Here is a 15,033-nt window from a genome sequence, read left to right as displayed (position 1 = left end):
TTATTTATATATACTTAGCTAGGAGAAAGTTCCATTGGGCATAATGGAGCTCACTTTTGAGTAGACATGTATGAGGTTGCTGTAAACCCTATGCATATTTATTTAACTGTGCACAAACTCCATTCAGGTTTACTTTGGATTAAGCATGCATACGATTGTGCTGTCAATTTTCTTTAATTTGGTGATAGCCCTAGTCAATAAGTATGTCCATAGCTAAGTACAGCTTTTTGTTTCATTCTATTACATCTCTTGTCTCTTCTGACACTCCCATAGATAATAACAAACATCCATAAATTGCACATGGATTTTGTATGACTGAGTCATGTCAATTTTATCTGGATCTTTCTGGAAGAAGCCATGTGAAGCACATCACAATCCATGCACTCTTTGGAATATTGTTGTTGACCGTAGCTTTGAGCTAAGTTTCCTGCAACCTAAGTTTCCTTCCAATCATAGTTAGCCATGTACGACTACACAGGCAGAAATACAAGTAACACCTAGAATGGAGAGACCCTATTCCTTCATCCTCATTCTGTCACAGCCAAAATTCCAATAACAAAATTCCAGTAACATTTTTGGAAGGTGGGGAGCAGCTGCTGTGCAAAGCATTGCAACAAAAGAAACACCCTGTCTTCTTGAGCCAATTTTTCAAAGGTCAACAAGGAACACTAGAGCAATCACAAAGCTCTTTTAATTTTTCTGGCACTAGCCTCCTTTCTGTTTTCTTTGCTTATCTCTTGCAAATATTTTCAAACCAACAGAAGTCAGGGAAACATTTTTTCCTGGCAAAATCTCTTTAGCTTGTTTTTATGCTGATGCTCAAAATGCAATCCAGAGAAGAGATTTGCCTACGTCTGTTTTTTAAGTGTTCATACAACATTTTAAAACACCCTCCTCCTTCAGGATTCCTTTACAGCTCATACATAATTCATCTTTCTTGGGAAATCTTGAAAAATGCTGCAATGACCATATGTCATTCACTTCACTGGCAACATCATTCTAGAAAATTTCTGTTCTAGAAATCAAATATAGTCTAATAGCAAGAAGAACCAAGGCTGCTGTTTCATTGTAAAGCTGTGTTAAAGCCATCCTCTGCAAATTAATATCTGTGAAATCTTATGGAAAGGCTCTAATACTCTGCAGTGACTGTGAGTACAATAAATAGAATCAGGGATTAAAATAAGGTGTGTGCTCAACTTTTCCACTGAACTTCTTCCATTTGATGTGTTCTGATGTTTCTATGACTGCTGCAGGGATCCCCACTGTTTTTGGGATAGTGGGCTCATTTAGAAGTTTGAGCATTAAGGATGATCTCAGAAATGGCTACCATGGTTGCTGGGAAAGGGGATAGAACTTATTGTAAAGAGGCAAAGATCATATTAATATCACCATTATGCAACAGAGAGAGCAGTTTGGTGCTACTTTCCCCAATATTTTATGTAAATAGTATGTACAAATCTTTTTTTCTTGTGGTCTATTAATGTTCATGATTCCACTCCTCCCTCTTCAAAAGCAATCTGGACTTCAGTCTAGTCCAGATGGCCACAACCGTCTGCAGTTGGAATATTATGGGCATCATATGCAGGATAAAAGCAGGGTAGATGCTTAGATGATCATCTCTTGGAGCACAAGGGAAGAAGACTGAGGTACAGCCAGAATACTTTGCATCCTGAGGCACCTGCCTCCTCCCCTCCCTGCCCGCCCAGGAATACCCACTCAATCCCATCTCTGAGGTGAGGTTGCTCTTGCGAGCTCAGAGATGCAACTGGTGCGGTTCTTTCTGTGTCAGCTATGGAACGGGAGGGTAATCTGAGTACAGAGACCCAGCTACGAGATTGGAGCTATTTTCTGAAAAATCCTATAGCTATCTTGATGCTGTCTGGCATTTGATTTATTGTTCAGTAAATCAGCACACACCCAGAGGTTGGAACGTAGCAGGTCTGTTAAGAAAACTCAGATCAAGAGCTGTGATGTCTTGCAGCTCTGCCCCTCTCCAAAAAAAGTTATTGCCAGAACAGTTAAAATTAGCCAGTTATGCTCCCTTGGTATACTGCTGGGATTGGAACATTGAGTGCAAGGACTCTGGGTCTGTATTTTCAAGGATATATTACGCAAAGGCCCAACAAGACAGCTTTATAATGCTTTGTCCCAACTCCTGCCAACCTTGCAGTTCGAAAGCATATAAATGCAAGTTGATAAATAGGTACCACCTCGGTGGGAAGGTAGCAGTGTTCTGTGCACCTCGGTGTTTAGTCATGCCGGCCACATGACCACGGAGACTGTCTGGGACTCCCTCGGCTAGGAAACGGAGATGAGTACCGCCCCCTAGAGTCAGACATGACTGGACTTTAATGTCATGGGGAAACCTTTACCTTTAGTTTTACATTTGTCTTGGACAGATCTACGCATCATACAGTTACATCTGGTGGCTTGTGAAAGTGGCATTGCCTAACATTTCCAAGGAACAGTTGTGTGGTATTTTCCCTCAGAAGCCAAGATGCCTCGGATAACTTCTGCTACATTTGTGGCAAGGTTACATGTGCATCTCAAAAGTGCAGTATGATGGCAGTGGTAAAAAGGACATACCATCTATATTTTGGATGCACTTTGGCAGCCTCATCAGCCAGAGTGGACAGACCAATTGTTGGGAAGTTTTCCTGATTCTACTACTGTGGCAGTGATCCTGTCCACCACCGCATACCTATTATACTGTTTCCCTCTGCTACTCGGGAAGATCCATCTACAAACTATTTCTTCCCTTTGTGGGGAGGAAGGTCTGTTAAATCTTCCCTTCCTGTTGTTTGGTACTCAATTATGTCTAAACAATTATGTTCTATTTCAGATTGGTTTTCCTCACCCTTAGTTAAGAAACAGGCTGGATTCAAGCACGTGTCAGTTGTTAGTACCAGATCCTCTTTTTCCATAAGGATGGCTTCATACTTCAGGATCTGAGAATCAGTCAGCCACCTTCCCACCTTTTGGTGTAAGTTAGTGTGGACCTGGTGCTCACCACCAGCACCTCACCCCCAAAGGTCAGTTTCTGGCTCTCTTCCACCAAAAGGGTGGTAGCTGCACAGGCTGTTCCCTCCATCCCTTTAATACAAGCCCTCACTTTGATTCCCCTCCCTCAGCAAATACTGCAGTAGCAAAGAAAAGATCACTCCTATCTACCATAGCCTCATAAATTTTTCCTTTAGCTCTCTTCTCCATGCGGCATCTGAGGGAAAGGGGAGATGTGCAGCATCCTTTGCACATCATTTCAAGTTGAGTAATAAAACATACAAAGTGAGTCAGAAACGGTCCTCCCCTGGTCATCTAGTCTGTCCCCTGGCTTCAGCCAACTCTGCTCCTATAATCCCCAACATGTGGTTGTCCGAACTCCTTTACTGATGGGCCTCCTATGAAATGCATCCTATTTTCTAGGGATTGCTGAACCTCTAAGCATATCTTCTGACAACCAACCTGAAACCTAGTTTTCAGAGTTTTCTTTTATTGGAATGCATCCTGCCCTCCTGGCATAAGCCCAATTAGTGCTTTGAAACAAGCTTATCACCTTTGCAGAACCTTTGGGGACCCACAGGTCCCTTGGTCATCATGACGACTTGTGCCATCATTTAAACTTTCCTTTTATCCTTCTCATCCTCAATCTTCGCATACAGTTTTGATGGGCTGATTTCCTAGATCCAGTTGCCCGTTTTTCTGCATCTGTTCCTTCAGTCTCTCCAGCCACTCAGATGGAATTTTGTCTTTCTTTTGTTCCAAAGACAAAGTCTTATGTACATTAAGAGACTGAGGTACTGCTTCTTTAATTCCCTTGACCATATACTAGTGATATATTCTCCTTGGTCCATTCAAAACAATAATTTATCATCTTTTTCTTATCTTTTCCTCCCTTATTGGGCCAATCATCCCAATACTTTAACATCAGGCCTAGCGGACTGTTTGGCCGAATGTTAATTTTTAGAACTTTTTTCTCCCTTTTCTGACCTTCCCTTAATATTTTTCTTACCCATCGGAACACACTTGTTCTAATTCTTTCGCTTCGTCCCTTTCTGGCTGTCCCGGTTGCCCAAGTACGGAACCGCGTATTGGATCTCCTCACTTGCTTCATGCCTTGGACACATCTCACACATACACACACCACTCAGTTCCAAGGCAGTACTTTCAGTCCTGGTTTCCTACCTTGGTCTCTGCACAGAGTTGCCGGGTTGCTGCGCAGTTTTCCTTAGGTGCCCACCTTTTTACCCATCTGCTTCTCTGTGTTGCCTCCCTCCAGGATCTCTGCTGCGTGCCGAGGGCCGCCGTTTCCTGAGCAGAACCACTGAAATCAATGGGACGCGTCTTTCCGTCTCCTGGATTCGGCTGCGCCCTTCGACGACGAGTGGAAAATCTTGGACGAGCCCCCAAGTTGTGTGCGACAAAAATATTATTTAGCCAGAGTTGAAAAATCCACACCAGACAACACGAATACAAGCAGCTCTAGTTTATTTCATACATTTTGCACAATGGGTGTCCCAAGCAAGTAGGCACACCAAGCATACTTGGCCATCTTTTTTTAATTCCCGGACCCCGTCTGCAAAAGCCTCCTCTTTTTCCCCATTGGCTGGGTTTACAGCCTATCCGATACGCCTAAGATGGACACGTGAGACTCTGCCCCTGTTTACCTCTCCCACTGCTCTACTCTACACACCCCTAACTCCTATTTACAGATTACCCTATTTCTGTCTCTTGTCAGAATCCCAAAATCTCAATTTGAGAAGAGGAAATAAAACTCGGGTTCATGGGAAAGATCAAGCGTCCAGACCACCTAGGCTTTATTGTATTAACCAAGGTTCCCTGCAGGTCCAACTCACGATAATGCATTACCAGGCAGGCAGAGGTAAACTCTGCTGCAAAGCTTCAACAGAACTACAGGGTTTTTATACCCTCCCAGGTACAGGGCAATCGATGACAGAATGCAGAGATTACAATAAGATTCTGAGGTCATCACATATAGAACAGATAAAGGAATGTCAGTCAATCACACTATAACAATGAGATTACAATATTTCTAATTGCAGTGTATTGACATTTTAGTTGAGTAACTTGAACCCATCTCCAGGTCTGCTTAGACATGTAAATTCAAGCTACTGAGAAACTATGCGTGAACTTAAGACTCTTATCTAGACTCTAAACCACGGGTGTCCAAACTTTTTGCAAGGAGGGCCAGATTTGGTGAGGTGAAAATGTGTGGGGGCCAACCATTCCGCCTGACATTCTTTGAACCATTACCATTAAATGCAAATGAACTATTTTATGAAAGACTAAACAAATAACTTAACTGCACTAATGTGAAGGGTGATACTGAGATCTCGACTGCATTATATAGGCCAGGTCTGGCTCAAAAACAGTGGTTTTGATGCGCAAGATGTCACGCAGGTGAAAGTCACTTAGTCTCGTCCTCACGCGGTTCTTGTTAATGTTCATAACCAAGAATGTCTTCTCGCACAAGTATGTTGAACCAAACAAGCTCAGCATTTTCTTAGCAAATGTCCGAATCTCTTGAAACCTGTCTTTATCCAGCTGGTGGTAAAAGTTGACAAGAGAGAGTTGTTGCTGCTGACTGCGACACTCGGCATCACACTGCAGCTCAATGAGCTCCAGCTGCTGGTGGTCTGGAGCGTCATCAGGGTCCACAGAGAAAGGAGATGAAAAAAGCATGATCTCCTTTTCAATAGCTGCAAAATCCTGAAAGTGCTGTTGAAACTCCTCAGCCAGAGATGAGATGTCTGTTTCATACCTCCTTATTTGTGCACTCATATTGTTCTGTGGAAAACTGGTCATTATTTCCTGCAGCGATGGGAAATGTGTGGTATTGGGCTGTGTTTGTGACAGGTGCCTTTGGAAAAGTAGCAGCTTGGTCCCAAAGGCTTTGATATGTGAATACAGTTGGCTTACCACTGCATTTTGCCCCTGAAGGCTCGTGTTCAGCATGTTCAGATGTTATGTTATATCAACTAAAAATCCAAAATCAGCCAGCCAAACAGGATCAGATAGCTCTGGCATCGGTTGTCCCTTTTTTGCCAAGAATTGTCCGATTTCCTCCCTAAGAGAGTAGAAGCGCTGCAGTGCAGACCCCCGACTGAGCCATCTTACCTCATTGTGATACACAACATCTCCGTATTCAGCCTGGATGTCGAGTAGAAACTGTTGAAACTGGCAGTGGCACAGGGCTTTGGAGCGAATATAATTAAAAGCCTTCATCACCGGTTTCATAACATGATCATAGTTCAGATGTTGGCACAGAGAACTTGTTGGTGAGTAATACAGTGGAGTTTTATAGCTTTGCCTCCTTCTTCTCCTGCCTCCTTTGTTACAGACTAGGGTTGATAATCCACTTTGCTCGCCAGCCATGGCAGGTGCACCATCAGTAATAATCCCAGTGACTTTATTCCACGGTAGTTTCATGTCATCTACGGCGGAACAAACAGAAACAAATAAATCTGTTCCTCTTGTTTGGTCCTTAAGGCTCTGGAGGTCAAGTAGCTCTTCACTCACGTTCATGTCATTGTCCACTCCGCTCAAAAAAAATCAATAACTGAGCAGTGTCAGATGCGTCCGTGCTTTCGTCGCAGGCTAACGAAGAAAAGTCAAACTCCACTCCTTTTGCCTCTGTCTCTTAATATCAGATGAAACGTCTTCAATTCTCCATACCACAGTGTTACGAGCCAGGCAAACATTGGCAAACTCTTGCTTCTTCTCAGGACACATTTTCTCCACCATGTTCATCACGCAGTCTTTAATAAATTCACCCTCAGTTAAAGGTTTGCAGTGCTTGGCAATCAGCATTGCCACCTCGTAGCTCGCCTTTGTGGCATTTTCATTTGACTCACAGGCTCTTGTGAAAAAGCGCTGCTGTGCCGTTAAAGCAGCTTCCAGTTCCTTCAATTTTTTGCCGCGTTCATTCCCAGTTAGCTTGTTGTAGTTAGCATGTTTCGTCTGGTAGTGCCTCTTGATATTGAATTCCTTGAAAACAGCCACAGTCTCTTGGCAAATTAGGCAGACACAGTTGTTTCGTATTTCAATGAAAAAATACTCCAATTTCCACTTGTCCTGGAAGCGGCGGCCCTCGCTGTCAACTTTCCTTTTTTTTAGTTACAGTTGCCATTTTAGAAATGGGCACACAAGCCTTGTGTCACAAGGGTCACGCGGCGAGAGTGCTGACTCAGGTCAACTGCCATCTTCTGGTGAAATATGACCACCAGCCTTGAAGGAGCAGGAGGTAGCAGGGGACAGCTGCGGGAACCGCTGTGCGGTGAAGGGAAAAACGCTGGCCGGTGGGGATGAGTGACAGGCTGAGCTGGTGGGGAGAAGAAGCTGCTGGCCGCTTGAAATTCGAACACGGGCCGCGATTGGCCCCCGGGCCGGACTTTGGACATGCCTGCTCTAAACATTCTGAGTGACCAGGGCACATGGAGCCCTCTGGGCTAGGAAGATACTTCCAACAATGATTATTTACAATGTATATTTGGACTGAATGGCCTGTCCACTGTAGCTTACAGCTAAAGGTGAGAGAAAGGAGCGGGAGAGGGATGCCATTTGAAACAGTGACTTTGCTTGGATTGAGAAGTACAGGATTTGATCCCACAGTACAAAAAAGCACACAGAAGTAATGCTTTTCAGGCAGGATTTAGCCAAATTTTCCCAACACTCTGCACAATTTGTTATTTCTGTCTCTGCAGACGGTTCTTTCGTCTCTTGTCTTCCAGGAATCAAAACTTATTCTTCCGTTGGTTTTTTTGGTTAAAATTATTAACCAGCACCCACTTCTTTCCCCCACCTAAGTCCTGTCGATTTCATCTTACTTCAGAGTACTTAAGCTTAGAATCAGGGCGTGTCTCTCTAAAAATTAATGCAGACCAGACCTACGGCGTAATTCAACATAGTAGACGGGAGGGGAAGCCTACAACACCTAGAATGCCTCAGGCCACAATGCATGCTGGGAGTTGTAGGCTTCCAGACTAAATTGCGCCTTTAGTCACACACTCTGCGGGGTGGGGGAGAGGAGGAAATGGTTTAAGGAGTGCTGGGAGTTGTATTTCTTCTTCTAAACATGCACTGGATTGAACTCTTGGAGAGTAACCCTACTCCCGGTCTTCAGTTGGCCCTAATCTTATAATGAATACGCCTGGATCCGACCTCACGCTCTCTCCGTCAGCGGATTGGCATTTTCCTCGGGTTTGGCATCACCGCTGAGGAATAAGCTGGAAGCCCAAACATTGGCGGTTGCACAGCAACCGGACCGTAGGAAGTAATTCGCTGGCGCTTCCCAGCAGCTTCCTTTTCAAGAAATCCCTGCGCAGTAAGTATGGCCTGGCGATTATGGCTTGTTAACCTGAAACCTAGGAAGAAAGGAGGGAGGGGGTTCGTGCTGGGCTGAGCCTAACCGATTGCGGAACTAATAGCCCGCGGCCATCAGTACCTGGACCATCTCATTGTTTGATCTAACAGCAGCAAAAAAAGATTGCTTGGAGGGAAAGTTATGCCTCTTTCCTGGAAGCTGACGCGCCGCAGCCTAGCAAGCAAGCCAACTTGTGTTAAGACAGGATCTAGTCCTACAACGCTGTCTGACCATGCAAAGGATTGCGACCTTATTCTCTCTGCGTTTCAAAGCCGCGGCGCCCCCTCGGCGTTTTCCGCTGTGCTGTCATTCTTGGGCCTTTTCCAAGAGGTGTAAGTGCTGCAGGGGGGCTTTCTCCTGATCTCTCACAGTAAACGGAAAAGGGCGCGGCTAGCAACAGGAGGCGATGACACACTCATTCCAGTGCCAGCTCATGGGACTCCTGAAGCCCGCTTGGGCTAGCATTACAAATCAGCCCGTGTGCTCCTACTCGAGTTTCGGCGCTTTGGGATACAATCCTCCGAGCTTCTCTTCTCTTCCCGCCCCCGCCCCTGCATAATGTCCGTAATGACACAAAGGGCGCAAAAGCTCGGTTTTTGTTTTGTTTTGTATGGTCTTGTTAAGGAACTATTTGCATACCGTTCTTCAGCGAGGTTTCCGGGTCAGTTTATAATCCCAGTCCAGGCACAAACAAAACGCATCCTATTTATTTCATTGACTGTAGCTTTCTTTAAACATAAAAATACCCCGGGTATCAGACCAAAAGCGAGTGTAGTTTGGCATCCTTTTCCCTACTATAGCCAACCAGATACCTGAGAAAAGCCTGCAAGCGGGACGTTCGTGCAACAGCGCCCTCGGGTTGGTGTTTCCAGTAACTGGTATTCAGAAGCTGTGCCTCCAATCCTGGGGGGTAGATACATAAGTACTAGCAGCCTTTGGCAGCTTTACCCTTCATGAATGTATCTAATCCCCTTTTAAAGATATCTAAATTATTGGCCTTTTAAGCCATCATAAGTTGGCATTCCGAGGAAGCAAATTCCAAAGTTTACCCATGTGCTTCTTTTTGTCTGTCAATAATTTTTGATAGATGACCCCTTGTTTTACTATTACAAGAAAAGGAAGTCTCTCTTCACTTTTCCCATACATGTATAATAGAATTCACATCATTTTAATCTGGTTTAAAATTCTGGTAATGCAAACGGAAACATGTGACTGCAGTAGGAATACATTCAAGTGCATCCTACATCCCTTGCAAGATTGAGGCTTAAATTGTAGGGTCACAGGTTTTTGTTGTTGTTGTTGTTCTTTCTACTAACCAGGATAGACATGTTTTTCTACATCTTTAAGCAATCCCTGACCTTTGGATATCAGATGAACAAAAGAAAAAAGATATGCTGCAAATCCTGTGCCTGTTTGCTTAAATGTAGGCCACACTGAACTCAGACTTACCCCTGAGCAAACATGCATTTAGAATTGCACTGTTCATTTCACAATGAAAGAATTTAAGATTTACACACTTATACTGCAATCTTATACTTATTTAGGAGTAAGCCTTGCAGAACTTATTGGAATTCCTTTCTGAGTAGATATGTATAAGATCGTGCGGGTTCTACCCGTTCCTAAATACATTTATTTGGGGATACGTCTTCTTGATTTTATTGGTGTGCATTCTAAGGTGAAGAGTTTAGGATTCTAATCACAGTCCTATCCCATGAATGCTTACTCTACAGTAAACCCTGCAGCATCCCATAGCAGCCTTATGTACCACTTAGCTAAAATGTAATAGTTGATGCTGCACATCTTGCTTCTACGTGAGCAAGTCTTGAGTCCTCCAGCTTAGATGGTCTGAATAAGACAAAATGTTAAGACAGGACTGTGATAGCTTGAAAATTGTCATAGTCTAGTTATATGATATGTGGCTGTGAGGCAGTGTCTCTTAGGAAAAAGATCTAGCCAAAGTTTATAGGTCCAAGTGTGGCATAGATACGTAAACAGGTTTAGGACTGAGATAAACAGCCTGTATAGGCAACTTGCTGCCCTATTGAAGGGTCATTTTTCTTTTGCATTTGCCTCCCTCACAGACTCTTTGTAGTTCCTGCCGCTTCACTTTTTCAGAATAAGGATCAAGACTCCGAGGTATGTTTGCCAGGCACTTCAAAGATTAGAGGTTGAGGCACATAGGACACAAATCTGCATTCCATCTGCAAGTAAATATAGAAACAGTATCTAGGATTTATTTAAAATTTCAAAGCAAACAAATTATCTCAAGCAAAACAAATTCTTCAGTTAACTTGTACTCTAACCTAGATCATCGCAAAGTAATGGAAATATTTTATTGCCTAAGTTGAATTGTCATGTAGAAGAAAATTTGGGAGTGGGTTCTGTTGCACCATGCAACTTCCTTACCCAATTTCTCTGGCCCTTGAAACTTGTCCCCTGCTTGGGGATTAATCTGAGAAAAAAACCCTTCAGTTTGGACCAATGAACTCTCAGGGATCTGTGGAAGAGACTCAGGGCCCTGAGGAAAAGATTTGAGCCCAGAGTACAGAGCTAGCAATGCCCAGCTCCTTCCTTTCTCTGTTACTACATGCCATTTTACAGTCTCCACACACGTTTTTGAGGAAAATACTGTTTCCCCACTCCCTAGCAAAGCTCAGGAATATCAGAGATGTGCTCATTCCGAGTCTAGGAACATCATTCCCCCGTTCTTTCCTCAAGCTCCTCTGGCCCAAACCTTGAGTCTGAAAGGGGGAAGAGGCAACACATCAGTCAGAACTACTGTCTTTCTTGCACTTTCTCCATACTGCCTGAACTGCACTAAGTCAAGAGAAGCCACTTATAGCTTTCTGCTCACAGCTGCACACACTGCTTCTAGAGCTCATTTATTTAGAAATAGATTCAGCGTTAAATGAGAAGAACTGATGGTCAAGTGAGGAGCAGGAATTGCTTGATTTCTCTTACTTTGAGAGAAGTGTTTGGGTTCTATCCCATTTTGTCTAATGTAGCCCATTTTACTTCAGTGGGACTACTCTGCCAGGATTAATTTAGGCTCCTATAATGTGTGAAGTGGTTTATGCATGGCTGAGATGTCAAAAAGTAACCTGATATACTTGTGCTGTTCGCTGTTGTTATTATGTGCTGTCAAGTCATCTTGGATTTATGACAACCCTATGAATGAAAGCCCTGCAGAATAACCTGCTTCTAAATTCAAAGCTATGGCTACCTTTATGGAGTCAATCCATCTCATATTTGGTCTTTCTTTTCTTCTGTCTTCAACTTTCCCTAGCAGTTTGTTCTGTGCACACAGATAAATCGACTCAGGTGATCTGGGTTCTAGTCCCCGCTCAGCCATGGAGCCAGCTGGGTGACTCTGGGCCAGTCACAGACTCTCAGCCCAACCTACCTCACAGGGTTGTTGTTGTGGGGCTAAAATGGAGGAGATGTAAGCTGCCTTGAGCCCTTTGTAGGAAAAAGGCAGGATATAAATCGATAAATAATAATAATAATAATAATAATAATAATAATAAATCACCATGTTTTGACTGCAAGCTTCAAATGATAGGTGAGCTTTAAATGTACACAGATTTAGGATCAGGTTTCAAACTCCGCAAAGAGTTTGTACCTTGTTTTTGTTCAAAAGCTTCTAGGGGCCTCGTGGGAAGGTGAAATATCCTTATACCCCCTGTTCATGCATGGATCAGTTGGTAACTGCGAGACAAAGGGAACAGGGACAGTAGTGTATTCCAGATCACCTTTAGACATGTTTAGCAAGTGAAGCTGTCAAAGGGAAAATCTTTGGTTCTTGCTGCTGCAGTTTTTCCCCATCGGCTGCAAACTTACTCAGTAGCTGTAGATCCCATGGAATTAAGTAAGTGAAAGAATTTCTATACAAGTTGTGTCGCATGCCTGCATTCTAATTCTGTGCAAAAGGTAGAGAAAACGCCACTGCTTACTGCCGTCTTAGCCATTGCTACTCACTGCTGCTTTCATGAACTGAACTTCATGAATTGGGGCTTCATCCCCTTCTTCTCCCTTTGGCCATGAGAACCAACTGCTCTGTGAGGAAAAACAGTAAGACCACCCTGTGGTCTTGCTGTGGAGGCATTATCTGAACAATCGCTGAACTTCTCCTACTGTAGCAGGCTTGGCAAGGTAGCAGTAGAGTTGAGCAAGGCTCCAGAAGGCCAAATCTCCCTCTCACAAGGGCTCTTCCAGGGAAATTTGGAATTTCTTGGAGACTTGCTGAGACCTGTTTTGAACTGTCAGCTGCCCAAAGCAGCAGGTTGATGTGCTCCGGAAGTAGAGGACACCCCTCCTCACTTTTCAGTTTTCCATGTAGGAGTTGACAAAACATGGTCAGATTTCTGCTAACTTTGAGAGGGTTGAGGGCTCACATCCAGCTGCACTGCCATCACTTGGGAGGGAGCATCTGGTTTGTGGAAAGCTATTTGTGAATATAGGTTCAGCTAGCATCTGGGTTTACTCCCCCGCCCCCACACACTCTGCCTTTTCCTTTTGGGCTGTGTGTGTTTTGCACTGTAAACTCAAGGGCAGAGGCTGTTTTACTGCATTGTAAGCAATTCTGGAACCTGTTTTCAAGAGGAGGAATGGTCTGTGCTTCTAATAAATCAATTATAGCTAGAAGATTAGAGGTGAGCACTGAAGGTTTCTTTCTTAACATCAGTTCCACTGCCTCCTTCCTATACAATATCTGAATTCCACAAGACTAAAGAACAAGCCTGCCACTTTTCCTTATAACAGGACTAGATAAGAACTAGATACTGTGAAAATAACAGGCAGTGTCATCTTTGCCAGGAGCAGTTACGTGAAGAGGAAGCTCTCAGGTTTCCTTCATAGCTAGTGGTGAAGATTTCTGGATGAGTTGCAGAAGTCACCAGCTTATGGGAGGCCCTCAGGCAAGATACCTTCAGTGGGCCTCTGCAGGGAAAGTTCGGGGCTGCCTCAACTGTCCCTATTACCCTTTCACTGATTCTCTCCCTGTGAAGCCATTTTCTATACCAACCAGACAGGGGAAGCCGTGAGGAAAGTGAAAGAAGTGGCTCCATTTCCTCACCACTTGCATGCTCCAAGAGGGGAGGTGCACAGGTAGCGACCATCAGGGGAAATTGGCCTAGCAGCAGAGGCAGCAGAAGTTTGACCGTGGCAGTGGGCCCCGGGCAAGGGATGATCCATGGCAGGTGCCCAGCACTCCCAGGCAAGGGCAAGAGCCCAGTCACCAGGCTACTCGGGGTGGCAGTTGAGATAAAGCTTTACAAAGATGCTCCAGAACAGAATGTGGGCTCTGTGGGTGGCAGCATATTCACTCAAGGATCCATTTTTTCTGATCTTTGTTTTAAAAGGCATGCCAGAAGCAGGACATAATTTTTGTAATTCGCTCCAGATACCTCATACAAAAAGCTGAGTCAGGTCCTGAAATTGTACATATGGGTGGAGAGAAGGAAGAAAAGAGAAGGAAAACAGTACCACTATTTTGCAGCTTGTGTGTCAATTTTGCCCTCCCATAGTCTTCTTGATAAATACTTGATAAATGCAGTTCTCGCTTGTAGCAACCTGAAACTGAGGGGACATCCTCTCCCAGCAAAATGTGCATAGTGCTGCTCAGTTGTCAGTTTAAATGGCTCCACTTCTTCAGGTGGCAGTGCTATGCCCGTTTGAGCTCAATGGGACCTGCTTCTGACTAAACGTGCATAGGATCGTGCTGCAAAACTAGTCTTGAGTGGTCAGCAAAGTTAAATGCAAAACCATTTAAAACCATTTTGAAGTAAGCAGTGAAGGAAAATGTGAGAATGCCTGACTTTCAGCAGCAGGTTCTCAAGATAAAGAAGGCTTCGTTTTGTCTGGACTTTTTTCCCTTCGCAGTTTTTTTGCCCAGCCTGTATGTCAGACTTACGTAGTTCGGCAACCTACCGTGCCTTTTGTCTGGGAAGGATTTCTCTACTTTTAACAGCTCTCTCCACTGGGCAGACTTTGAACAGGCGCAGCGGATACTCCCAGTGCGACAAGGAAAGCTACGCCCGTTGAATGGCTGCCTGTAACGCCCCTGCTTTAAAGCACGTGGCAAGCCCGTAACTTGGAGTTAGGGCGAGAGAAAGAAAGCCGCGCAAAGCACCTTAAAAAGCGGGCCTGCTCTCAGTAATCGGCCCTCGAAAGGAGTTTGCTTAGGCGTCACGCACTGTAGGTCCAAAATGGATCATGCGGTGCCACCTCTGGAAAAACCCCACGCGGCCATTTGGGGCGAGAACAAACCTGATCGCAGAGAGCCCCACCTTGCCTACGGGACACCGCGGCTCCCTCAGGGCGGCTTCGTGGCACCGCCCACGAGAAGGGCGTGGCCAGCAGATCTTGCAGGCGCTGCTCCAATTAGGCGGGAGTGTGTAGGCGAGGGGGAGAGGTATCTATTGCGCGCAAGGCGGCGTGGCTCTTGCAGTAGGTCGCTCGCTCGCTCGGCACTTTCCGCCCAAAGATCCGGTAAGATCACGCCTTTTCAGATTGCTGTGTTTCGCGTTGTTTTAATAAGGGGTCTCTTGTTCAGTTGGGATCCAAGCAAACTAGGGACTAAAACAATTAGTACTTTGAATGAATGGCTAACAGCTATGTCTTTTCGTCTTTACTCTCGAGAAGGTGTAGGAAAC

At 44.6% G+C, this 15,033-nt stretch overlaps 1 protein-coding gene across 3 annotated transcripts in view; it reads left to right on the top strand.

The window, feature by feature from the left end:
- Positions 1-8,057: 8,057 nt before the first annotated feature.
- RNH1 (ribonuclease/angiogenin inhibitor 1) overlaps positions 8,058-15,033 on the top strand; it is a 28,156-nt gene continuing 21,180 nt past the window's right edge. The window contains exons 1-2 of one of the 3 annotated variants that reach the window (XM_044425912.1): positions 8,058-8,341; positions 10,462-10,516. The gene's annotated coding sequence lies outside the window, so the exon portion shown is untranslated. Of the gene's footprint in view, positions 8,342-10,461; positions 10,517-14,789; positions 14,870-15,033 lie in introns of those variants that run through there. The other 2 variants (XM_044425913.1, XM_044425914.1) reach the window with 2 other exon arrangements.

Source organism: Varanus komodoensis, unplaced genomic scaffold, assembly GCF_004798865.1.
Source record: "Varanus komodoensis strain SLA01 unplaced genomic scaffold, ASM479886v1 scaffold16, whole genome shotgun sequence".
NCBI classification, from domain to species: Eukaryota; Metazoa; Chordata; class Lepidosauria; order Squamata; family Varanidae; genus Varanus; species Varanus komodoensis.
The sequence above is the reverse complement of the archived record's forward strand: the minus strand, read 5'-3'. Positions and strand labels throughout refer to the sequence as shown.